The sequence below is a fragment of the Solanum stenotomum genome, unplaced genomic scaffold (genome assembly GCF_019186545.1).
Source record: "Solanum stenotomum isolate F172 unplaced genomic scaffold, ASM1918654v1 scaffold11644, whole genome shotgun sequence".
Lineage (NCBI taxonomy): Eukaryota > Viridiplantae > Streptophyta > Magnoliopsida > Solanales > Solanaceae > Solanum > Solanum stenotomum.
The window spans coordinates 10,607-23,544 of record NW_026021665.1 but is presented as its reverse complement, the minus strand read 5'-3'; the positions used below and the strand labels follow the sequence as shown (position 1 = coordinate 23,544).

The window sequence follows — 12,938 nt, the reverse complement described above, 5'->3', positions numbered from 1 at the left end:
ACAAAGGAGCGGGATCTTATCTCCATCTTTGGAATGCCCGGACTCGGTAAAACAACTTTGGCAACAAAAGTGTACAACAATCCCTCTATTGTTAATTACTTTGATGTTAAATCATTGTGTGCTGTGTCGCAAGCATATAATAGGAGGACTTTATTGGTTGAGATTTTCAAACAAGCTACAAATGATAAGATCAAAATCAAAGAGGACGACGATGTAGCTGACATGTTGCGCAGGGTTCTAATTGGCAAGAGATACCTCATCGTATTAGATGACATTTGGGATGCGAGGCATGGGAAGATTTGGGAATATGTTTCCCTCAAGGTGAATATGGAAGCAGAGTAATGGTCACAACACAAATTGAACAAGTGGCTAAGCATCTTCAGCACCACAGTGATCCTTATTCTCTTAGCTTTCTAACGTCCGAAGAGAGTTGGGAATTATTGGAGAAGAAGGTATTTCGAGGAGAGAGTTGTCCCCCGGATCTACTGGAAGCAGGGTTACAAGTTGCCCTACACTGTAAGGGATTGCCTCTTGTGGTTGTTCTGATTGCTGGAATGATCGCAAAAATGGATAAGGAGGCGTCCTTGTGGCTCAAGGTTGCCAGTGACTTAAGTTCCATTGGTTTAGGAGAGCAGAGTATGAAGGTAGTACAATCAAGTTATGACCATTTAGAAGACCACTTAAAGCCTTGCCTTCTTTACATGGCATTGTTTCCAGAGGACCATAAGATTCCAGTGGATGATCTGCTGAAGTTGTGGATGGCTGAAGAGTTTGTATTGAATGTCGAAACAGAGAACATGGAGGAAGCATCTCGAAATTGCTTGAGTGATTTGCTTAACAGAAGCCTAGTAATGGTCTCCGGAATGAGAATCAATTGTGATGTACAATATTGCTCACTTCATGATGTAGTGCGTGAGTTCTGCTTGAGAAAACTCACAGAAGACAAATATATGCAGCTCACAGTGCCATACAATCCATATCAACATTTGTATTCCACGGAATCACGGTTATGCATTTATATTCATGATGATCTTGTTAAACAATTAGATCATCCCGACTACCAGCTGGATAAGATTCCAATGCTGGATTTCAAGGAAACAAATTCTTTGGAGTTTATCGCTCATCCAAAACTCAATACATGGAATAACCAATATTGGAATCTTTTAGATTTACTTGTTAAATTAAGATTTGTTCGGGCATTGCATTTGATGGATGTCGCATTGCCAGATTCATGGGCTACTGCAATTCAATCACTAACTGAGTTGAGGTACTTGCACTTTATGTCAGACAATTTGAATTGGAGTGGATATCACACCTACACGATCTCCAAACTCTGCAGCTCAAGTCAATTAATAAGAGTATACGCCTTAGGGCTGCTACTTTATGGGAAATGAAGAAGCTAAGGCATGTGAATATAGACAGTTTTCCAGTGGTATGGGAAGACATTAATGACGAAGGAAGTTTTGAAGAGTCTTCAACAACTATGCTAGAGAACATGAAGACTTTTCGTACTTGTGATATATGGTTGGATAATATGAATGCAAGGTTGTGGTGGAGGTTTCCGAATCTTCAAGAAGTCGGCCTCCAAGTTGAAGATGAACCTAAGTTTCCTTTGTTTCCCATACCAGAAGTTCATACTCGCCTTCAGTCTGTTTCTCTGAAGTTCTCATTAGATAAAGTGTTCAATTCAGTTGGATGGGAGAGGTATTTTGTGTTCCCTTCAAATATTAGGCATTTGTACCTTGGCGGTTGTTTCTTGACGGAAGACATGGTTTTAAACATTGCAAGATTGAAGAAGCTTGAGAGTCTCAAATTATTTGTGGGATTTCCTTATGGGAGATTACAGAGGTTTCTGAGCTGTTGTTGCTGGGATGTCACAAATGTGGAGTTCCCTGCACTCAAATACTTTTCATTACACGGTGTGAGGATAGAAGAATGGAAAGCTTCAGAGGAATCCTTTCCTGTGCTTGAGAAGTTAGTTATAAGAGGAGGTTTCTTCAAGGAGATCCCCCTTAGCTTTGCGGATATTCCAACACTAAAACTTATTGAACTGTCCAAATGCATCAATTCACTTGTGGTTTCAGCTATGAATATCAAAAGAGACATTGAAGAAAACACAGGATGTGACAGTCTCCATGTTTTTAGCTGTAAACCAAATATAAATGTATTTAGAAGCAATTCAAAGTTGCTCTATTTCCACTTCTGTATTGTCACATTTTATCTGTTTTTTTTTATTAGGAAACTTTTTAACTTGGAAGCTGGGATTGCAATTCAACTTTGCAGGTCTTTGAGAGGTCAATTTCAAAATATGAGATGTTTGGTTATGCTTTTGAGAGAAAATAAATGCTTTTGGAGCAGCACAAACTGTTTTCACATACTAAATTAATATTTTTCACAAAAAAGTACTTTTGAGATAATATACTTAGAAACATTTTTTTAAAGTTTGGTTAAATATTAATTGTTGACCAAAAATGTTTTTAAATTAATTAACCAAACACTAACGGCTTTTTCACTAAAAGTATTTTCTTTTTGAAAATTACATTTGTTTTAAAAAAAAATAATCTCATTGAAAAATTTAACTAAACATTCTATTAACTTCTGTTCTAACTAAAATTTAATCAAAGTTCAATTACACTGGTGGAGTGCTCCACTCTTAATCAGAGGTTTCGGATTCGAGGGCTAGCCCTGAGTAATGGAGAAAATCAAGTTGGGNATTATTCTCTTGATCGTTGTTTTCATCTCAAATTGTATAATCATTTTATACATGCTAAATCTATGTCAATCACTATCTTAAACGTTAGGAAACAAAATAAAATGTTGGGGAAATCAGGAATTTTGCCATCATAACTTCACCTGAAATTTGGTATAAAAAAAACCCATATTTTATTTTCTGATATCTAATGGCTCAAATATACTTTCTTTTAGGAATTTTGTAGTGACAATATAATGTGGTAATCAAAATAAATATATAAATAAATAAAAGAATTAAAAACATTAAAGAAAGATTCATATTTGTTCAAATAACTTTTAACTTTAATATATGATTTTTTATTATTATTTAGAGCAGTATAATATTTATTTTAACGTCAATTAGTATATTTTAATTAATTTATTCCTTTTATATATAAAAAAAATTTTATGACAATTAAAAAAATTTACGATAAGTAAAAAAAAAAAAGGTACAAAAGTATCTTCTCAAGGAAATAACATGGAGGTACCGGCACACTGTGCATACAGCTGTTGTTGATCGGGAGTTTTAAATTTTAGCCAGACCTAGAAAATTAAAAATGATTAGTGGTATAACTTAACGTGTATGATTATTAACATCTATGTAGCACTATTTACAATATTTGTTTAATTAGCATGTACTTGCTCCATCATTTTTATTTGTTCATTTAAAATTATGCACCTATCTTAAAAAATATAAATATTTTATCACAATATTTATATTAATTAGTATATAGTCTTATATCTTAAAAAATAAATAATTAATATTGAGGCGCAAATCATGGAATAATAATAAGTACTTAGTATGACCAATAAGATTGTGGTGAAGAGGTAAGTACTCCTTCATCATTAACTAAGAGCTCACGGGTTCGAGCCCCCTTGAGTATGGAGTCGTCTTTGTTAGGAAGCAATTTATTCCCAATATGAGACTTTTTGGCACAAATTCAGATTTAATCGGGCTTCAATGTGGATACCGGACATCGGGTGAGAAACAAAAATAAAATAAGTATTTGGTATGTTTTTCTCTTCCTATCCAGATTTTAGCATCACTCTTCATTCTTCTTAGAGTTTGGATTTCTCTAAACCCAAAAGCATTAAGCAACCTTGGAGCAACTAATCACCCCTATTGCCACTCTCAATAACGAAAGGTCAGATTTCTAAATTTTATGAGGTTATTTTTCTTTCAATATTCTGTAATATCTTTTATACGGTAATAGATTGCTCATTTCCTTATCTGAGGTCAACTGAGAGATCCATATTAAATTATTGTGTCTCTTTTGTTTTATTTCTCTTTATGTTGTCTGATTAGTTGTCTTTCGAGGTCTGCTTTGTTAGATTTCGTATGTCATGTGATATATTTGGATCCTAAGATTGTTATACTAAGTTAGAAATTACAATTCATAGACATTTCCATCCTAAGATCAGAAGAAGTGAACTACTAAAGTAAGGGGTTTATTCATTTCATTCAGCTTGATTATATAGTGGTGGCCTTTAGACTCATAAGACTTTACTTTGTTACTATAATTTTTTGGTTTGGGTTTTTTTTTCTCTAAAAGTTTAAGATTGTTAATGTTTGTTTTCATTTCTTTTATGAAAGATTGAATGTTGGTAGAGTTACTAATTAGTCAAGGCATGGATGTTGTTGAGACTTGTGGAAAAGAAACTCTTTCTTCTGGAGAGCTTTCCAACAAACGCAGCATTCCATCAATTGATGATGATGAAGTCGTCGGGTTTGAGAATGATGCAAAAATTATAATGAAGAAATTGACTGGAAGAACAAAGGAGTTGGATGTCCTCTCAATCTTTGGAATGCCAGGACTCGGAAAAACAACTTTGGCCAGGAAAGTGTACAACAATCCTTCTATTGTTAATTACTTTGATGTTAAAGTATGGTGTGCTGTGTCTCAAGCATATAATAGGATGACGTTGTTGGTTGAGATTTTCAAACAAGCTATAAATAAAGAGTGCAAAATCAAGGAGAATGATACTGTAGCTGACATGCTGCGCAAGATTCTAATAGGCAAGAGATACCTCATTGTGTTAGATGATATATGGGAAGTAGAGGCATGGGAGGATTTGAGATTATGTTTCCCCAGAGGTGAAAGCGGATGCAGAGTAATGGTAACAACTAGAATTGAACAAGTTGCTAAGCATCTCCAGCACTGTAGTGATCCTTATTCTCTTAGATTTCTAACAATGGAAGAGAGTTGGGTATTATTGCAGAAGAAAGTGTTTCGAGGAGAGAATTGTCCCTCAAATCTAGTGGGAGTAGGATTACAAATTGCCCAACACTGTAAGGGATTGCCTCTTGTGGTTGTTCTGATTGCTGGAATTATTGCAAAAATAGGAAGAGAGGCGTCCTTGTGGCTCGAGGTTGCAAATGACTTAAGTTCCCTTGCTTTAGAAGAGTAGAGTATGAAGGTAATACAATCAAGTTATGACCATTTAGAAAGCCACTTAAAGCACTGCCTTCTTTACATGGGATTGTTTCCAGAGGACCATAAGATTGCAGTGGACGATCTGCTGAAGTTGTGGATGGCTGAAGAGTTTGTATTGAATGTCGAAACAGAGAACATGGAGGAAGCATCTCGAAATTTCTTGAACGATCTACTTAATAGAAGCCTTGTAATGGTCTCTCAAAAGAAAATCAATGGTGACATAGAAATGTGCTTACTTCATGATGTAGTGCGTGAGTTTTGCTTGATAAAACTTAAAGAAGAAAAGTTTATGCAGCTCACAGTGCCATACAGTCCATATCAGCATTTATGTTCTATGAATTCACGGTTATGCGTTTATATTCATGATGATCTTGTTAAACAATTAGATCATTATGAATATCAGTTTGATAAGATTCCATTGCTTGAGTCTAAGGAAAGTACAAAGTGTTTTGGTGAATGTTCTAGATCCTTGGAGTTCATTGCTCATCCAAATTTCAACTCATGGAACGCATCAAATCCTTTACCTTTACTTGTTAAGTTAAGACTTGTTCGGGTGTGCATTTTCCTTATGAGGATCTGCCAAGTTCTTGGCCTATCGCGGTACAATCCCTGACTCACTTGAGGTACCTTGAAATTTTTGTTGAAGAATTTGATTTCTAGTGGATATCTCACTTGTTGGATCTTCAAACTCTAGTTGTTCATTCATCTAAATTAAGAAGGACATCGCCTGCAGCTATCTGGAAAATGAAGAAGCTGAGGCATTTGAATGTAAACAAACTTTTCTTGGTATGGGATGACAATGATAAAGCAATTTTTGAAGAAACTTCAACAACTAGGCTAGAGAACTTGAAGACATTTCACTCTCATCTTATATGTGTGGATGATATGAATCCAAGGTTTTGGTGGAGATTTGCGAATCTTGAAGAACTCAGCCTCCGTGTTGAAGCTTTACCTAGTTGTCCATTGTTTCCCTCAGTGGAAGTTCATACTCGTCTTCAATCTCTTAATCTAGTCATAAGCCCTCGGGGATTCTTGGATTCAGTTGGTTGGGAGAGCTACTTTGTCTTCCCTTCAAATCTTAGGCATTTGTGCATTGACAGTTGTTTCTTAACGAAAGAAATGATTTAAACATTGCAAGATTGAAGAAGCTTCAAAGTCTCACTTTATAGGGGGGATTTCCTTTGAGGATCATAAAGCACAATTGCTGGGACGTCACAAATGTGGAGTTCCCTGCACTCAAATACTTGGCATTACACTTTGTGAGGATGGAAGAATTGAAAGCTTCAGAGGAATCATTTCCCGTGCTTGAGGTGCTGTCTATAAGAAATGGTTACTTCTACAAAGAGATCCCTCCAAGCTTTACAGATATTCCAACACTGCGACTTATTAAACTGTATGACTACACCAACTGTCTTGGGGTTTCAGCTATTAATATCAAAAAAGAAATCGAAGAAAACATAGGATGTGATAGTCTCCAAGTTCTTTTATTGTCCTAGATCGATACACATAGCATAGAGTCATAGACTTACTCATTCTTAATCCAAAGGCCAAAGTCATCTCCGGCCCCTCAAAGTTGTCCTCATTATTCATTTAGACACCTCAACTACACCTATACCTATTCAACACCTCTACCACCCCAGATTTGAACCGTCTAAGCATTGTTTGCCTACATGGAAAATCATCTGTGATTCACGCAAATGGGGCGCGTGAATTGTTTTTTCTCCCATTTTTTACCCTGCATTTAAGACATCCAACGTTAAAATTTTAACTTGGATATAAAATCCCCAATTCTTCTTCCCCCAAATCCATGTTAGAACCCTAAATCCCCAATTCTCTCTTCTTTCTCTAAATATCCAACATTTCTCTCTTCTAAATCAAGCCATTTTCTTTTATCAAATGTCGCAAAGTTCATTGAATATCGAGGAAGTCTATGTATGTAAGTGTGGTTATTATTGTCGACTGAAAACTTCGAGGACTCCATTGAACCCAGGTCGTCGATTTTTTGGATGCAAAGCATCAAAGGTTTGTAATTATTCGAACAAAAACTATTGTTATTGTATTATTTGAAAAATCAACATGTTTGTATATTTATTACTGTTATGTGGTTTGTAGGAAAATGGTTGATGTGGCTATTTTAGATGGATTGATCCGTCACTTGAAAATGCTGATGAATCATCCTTAATGAATAGATTCATAGATGGTCAAAATCTGATTGATCGACTAAAGAGAAAAGTGAAAGAGCTTGAAGAAGAAAGGGATTCTTTGAAATTTCAATTGAATGAAAATGAAGAGAAGATAATGGTATTGAACAAGAAGCTCAAGGAAGTTAAACTCCAAAGGGATTGGGAAAATGTCAAATTTAACAGAGTTGTGATTGTTTTTCTTTGTCTGCTAACTATAAAATGGTTATTTATTATTGTATAGTTCATAGTAGTTCAAGATTGTAGTACTTAATTGTTTAGTTTTGCAGTAGTTAGGAGGCTATTCTAGATCAATTAGTGTTGTACTTAATTGGTCTGTTAAGTTCATATTTTGTATCAAATTGGAAGTTTGAATGTGAATTGATCAGTGTTGAATTGATCAGTGTCGAATTTTGTAGCTTCCAGTGTGAATTGATCAATGTCTCTTTTGTAACTTGCCTCTGTTTTCTAACTTTCCCTGTGTTCTGAAATTAGTTCTGGGATCGACTACTCTTATTGACAAAAACACAAATACATTGAGAGGTAGTGTAGTTGTTGTTCAAAAACTGAGCTAATAACACAAATGCATGGCTAGAAAATACATAACACAAAGTCATGGTTGAAAAATACATAACACAAATGCATTGAGAGGTAATCAAAAACCATTGTCTTGCATGGTTCAAAAATACATAGTCTTGCTAACACAAAGGCATGGTTCAAAAATACATTACACGAGTGTTCAAAATAAACTAAAGAGTAGGTTGTTGAAGACCATTTTAACATGGGCCAAAATATAACAACTTTCCAAATGAACTACTTCTAATTTTTCCTGTTTGCTTTCATTTGTTGTAACTGTGAGGTACCGACTACATCTTTTTCCTTCCATTTTAGGCCACGAAGTTTAAAGCCAATGTCTATATTGGTTGGTGAAGCACTCTTTAATTTTGTTGGCCCATGTAGAATCTTCTCACTTGATGTACCAGGCTGTAATATAACAAAAAAAGTGTAAGATAAGGTAAGGTAAGATCATAATATGGTTATCAGAATATATACCAAACAGAGTAAACATATTAAGTGAACATACATTAAATACTTGGGCTCCAGTTGTAGGATCAATAGCAGCAGCAAATGAGGCAGAACTGTATGGTCTCTTGTGACCTGATAAAGGTGGCAGTTGACTAGAAGAACTATCTCTTTCAGTAACAAATGGGGTCCCTCTTACATTAGCTTTTTTTTCTTCCCAATCCTCTTCCAGTCCCAACTTGAACCCTATTTTGAGGAGGTCTTGGCACAAATGTTGTGTCAGCACAAACAGAACTTGGTTGACTTGATTGTGTAGTTGCATATGTGGTTCTGAAAGTAGAATGTGATGGACCTCTCATTGTAAACTATATAGCATAAATAAGGATATATGAATAACTTGTAGAACAATCAGAAAATGCAAATGAATTATTAAATCCAATCTTACTGATGTTTGCGTAGTTGCATATGTGGTTCTAAAAGTAGAATGTGATGGACCTCCCATTGTAGACTATATAGCATAAATAAGGATATATGAATAACTTGTAGAATAATCAGAAAATGCAAATGAATTATTAAATCTAATCTTATTGTTGATCAGGATCTTGATTCAAGTAATAATAAGCACAAATAGCATGAGGGCAAGGAATACCTCTTAACATTCACAACCTACAGTCACAATGCTTCTTCTCCAAGTCAACAACAAATGAATATTCCCCCTCACTAATCTCAAAACCATTCAACCCATTCCATTGAACATTACAGTTATTTGAATACTCCTTGTTTCTTTCTAGTATTGCCCTTGCCATAGGTGCAATGTCTGATATCCATGTTTCAACAAATTTGATCATGTCTATATGTATGTTCATCATTTTATGCCTAATATCCTCTAACATGGTAATAATTGATATATGTCTAGCAGCTAAGATCCAGGAATTGAAAGTCTCACACATGTTATTTTCTACAACATCACACTTGGAGTGAGTTTGGAAAAAAGCCCTAGACCAATTTCTGGGATCATAATGTAGCAGGTCCTCTTCTATTTCCTTCTTACCTAGCTTGGACATTGCATGAACTTCTTCTCCAAACTTGACTTCAAAGGAGGCCTTTGAGCATCTCCAAATCTGTTTCCTTCTTTCTTCTCATTTCCAGTTCACATGCCAATTACTTCATATATGTCTAGCACATATCCTTTTCTCAACATTTGGTAACAACTCTAACAAGACAGGAATAAGTCCCTAACAAAAAATATGTACAGAGTAAGTAATTAAAGTAGTAAAGATCAAATTAAAACTAAAATATAAGAAATTGTGTTATCAATACCTTTTGTATATCTGACATTATAGTCAAACCTTCACCAGTTCCCAAGTTTAGATTAGCAATTAAATATCTTATGAACCAGCTCCAACTATGTTTTGTTTCTATATCCACAACTTCCCAGGTAATGGGATACATTTGATTGTTCCCATTCTTTCCAACAGTAACTAATAGCTCACCCTTACAAGCTCCCTTGAGAAAACAACCATCAAATCCAATTATATTCCTACATCCCTCCAACCATCCTTGCTTAAATGCATGAAACCACACATAAAAATACACAAAAAGGTTCTTTCCTAGTTCAGTTTCCTTATCAATTTTTACCCAACAAGTGCGCGAAAGATTATAAATTTGAGACTTTCTACACCAAAAATGTTCTCTTAAACGAAGGTATTCGCGCTTGGATGGCGGCTCAAGATCAGCCTCATGAAAACCTTATATTCCCTGAGCTTCCTAGACTGGTTTGTTTGATCATATCTGCATAGTCACATAATCTGGCAAATTCCACATTCCAATCACCCATGTCTTCCTTTATAATCCTTTGTTTAGCCCTGTAACAAAGAGTCTTACCAACATAAAGACCCAATGTCTTTCTAACCAAATCTTGAATTTCCCAAATTCTTATGTATGGTTGAGATACAATTCTGTCCTTAAACTTTCTAGCAATTAACTTTGAATTACACAACTTGTTCCTGTTTAATGGAATACACTTGTGAACAAGATGATAGTTCTTCACAATGAAATCACCTGAGTCCCTGTCAATGGAAGCATATAACAACCACTTACAGTTAGCATTTTTGCACTTCACCCTCACTCTATGTTTTTCATTAGGTCTTAACTTTATCTGCCTCATGTACTATACAGCATAATCTGCCACTGCTTTCCTGAACTGATTTGCACCTTCAAAGACCATTCCAAGCTCAAATATTGAAACTTCACAATCTTCATCATACCTAACTTTTTTGCTTCTCCTTCAAGTAGATATATCTACTCCCCTAACAACATCCACATCTAGTTGTTCATTACTATCATCACTCCAACAGTCAGAGCTATCAATATAATCCTCATCTCCACCTAATTTTTCTACATATTTGTCAGTTTTATTTTTCCCAAGATCCTCAAAACCTCTATCTATATCACCAGCCTCTTCAACTAGTATTTCTTCAAATTCAGTAGCCTTTTTTCTCTGTTTTTTGTTTCTTCTTTCTTGTGTAAAAGCTCTCAACTCCTCATCAATATTTGAACCATCTTCTGAAGGTATATCTAGATCTGAATCACTACTCAAAAATCAGATTCACCTTCTCCACGTAAGTTATCATCCACACCCTCTCCACCTAGGTTATCATCCACACCCTCTTCACCAGTGTTAACATCAACACCCTCACCACCAAGGTTAACAGCTTCACCTTCTCCAGTTAGGTCAACAACCTCACCTTCTCCACCTAAGTTAATAGCCTCACCCCATTCACCAAGGTCAACATCAACACCTTCACCACCAACATTAGTTAGATAGCCTCTAGGTCCCTCAGCGTCAAGTAGGGGTTCATCTAATACATGACATACAAATACTTCAAAAGTGTCCTCATGTTTTAAGTCTTTAATTAGGTGTAGGAGATGTTGGTCAGTTGTAATTAGGACCCATTTTTTATTCAATAAATCCTTCACATAAAAGCCTCCAACAGTTTCATACCCCAATTCTTTAGTATAATACAGTAGTTCCAAAATGGAAAAGTGGTCCTTAATAATATACTTTGAGTGCAGACACACAGTTTCCAACATAAGTAGGGACGAATATCTCGGATAAGATTCCACTATGGTAAATCTTTTTAAATATAATCTCCTCCATGGTCAATTGTTAGCCCTACAAAATATCAAACAAACCTTAGCTTAAGATAACGGAATATACTCATATAACCCATACAACAATTAAAAAACAAAGCTTTAAAGCATATTTTATGGGTAATAGTAAAGAAGGGACATAATATTCGCAAAAATCACAAGACCTATATTACAAAACCCTAGCCTTTTGGAATTCATTTAACAAAGCATGTAAAAATCATTAACAATCCTAACCTACACAAGGAAATCTTCAAGATCGTAACACGAACAAGACGAATCCAACTTCAATCTGGAGGAAATCGCGAAGATGGAGAGCTTCGATTTGGAAGAAATCGCGAAGAGAGAGAGAGAGAAGTGTTTTGTCAAAGTTAACGATTTAGGAATCTTCCCCAATTAAGACATATACAAATACACGTCGGATACACGTGGTAGTTGTTAAATGGTCATTCTATACACGTCGGATACACGTGGGGAGCTTAAATACACGCGCCACACAGTTTATGAAAAGTGATAAAAAAAAATGGTTAGACGGTTCAAATTTGGGGTGGTAGAGGTGTTCAATAGGTACTAGGTGTAGTTGAGGTGTCTAAATGAATAATGAGGACAACTTTGAGGGGCTGGAGATGACTAATGCCTAATCCAAATAAATATTCAACTAAATCATATTGTATTTTTTTTTCCTATTTATTTGTATTTCAGAATGTATTTAAGGTTCACAAAATTAATATATTTATGTATTCAGTATCAGAATCATATATCTGTATATTCAAAATTAATTTCATCAGAAAATAGACTATCCAGATTGTCAAGTGATGTTTTTTATCCAGAAAATTAAATGCATTTCTTAACATATCAACTTCCAAATAACTTTTTCTAAAAACATTTTTCAAACACTACCTTTTTTACAATATCATACTTTATATATATATATATATATATATATATATATATATATATATATATGTCGGAATGCTTACTTTAGTAATCCTTTCGTTTTATATTATTTGGTTCTTTTATTAAAAATAGTCATCTCAATTTATGAATAAAAACTCAAGGTATAATTAGTTATTTTTTTCATTTTTATTCTTGGTCATAAATATGAACATATATTAATGTGGTGCAAAAAAAGAGAAATATAAAATTTTCACAAATATTAAATATAAAAAAGTAATAAATAAGAATAATTTAGTTTAATTATCTTATAATTAATTTTTTTGTTAGGGGTGTGTGCATTAAACTTTAGAGTTGTTAAACTAAATTAGAAATCATAACTATATATATACACACTAGGAGATCCCTCCTAACTTTGCGGATATTCCTACACTGCAACTTATTGCACTGTATAAATGCATTCATTTACTTGTCGTTTCAGCTGTGATCATCAAAAAAGATAGAGAAGAAAACACTGGATGTGATA

General features: G+C 34.6%; 2 pseudogenes; both read left to right on the top strand.

Moving 5' to 3' along the window:
• Nucleotides 1-3: 3 nt before the first annotated feature.
• Nucleotides 4-2,343, top strand: LOC125849938 (putative late blight resistance protein homolog R1B-16; annotated as a pseudogene).
• A 1,451-nt stretch (nt 2,344-3,794) lies between these two features.
• Nucleotides 3,795-6,661, top strand: LOC125849937 (putative late blight resistance protein homolog R1A-10; annotated as a pseudogene).
• Nucleotides 6,662-12,938: the final 6,277 nt, after the last annotated feature.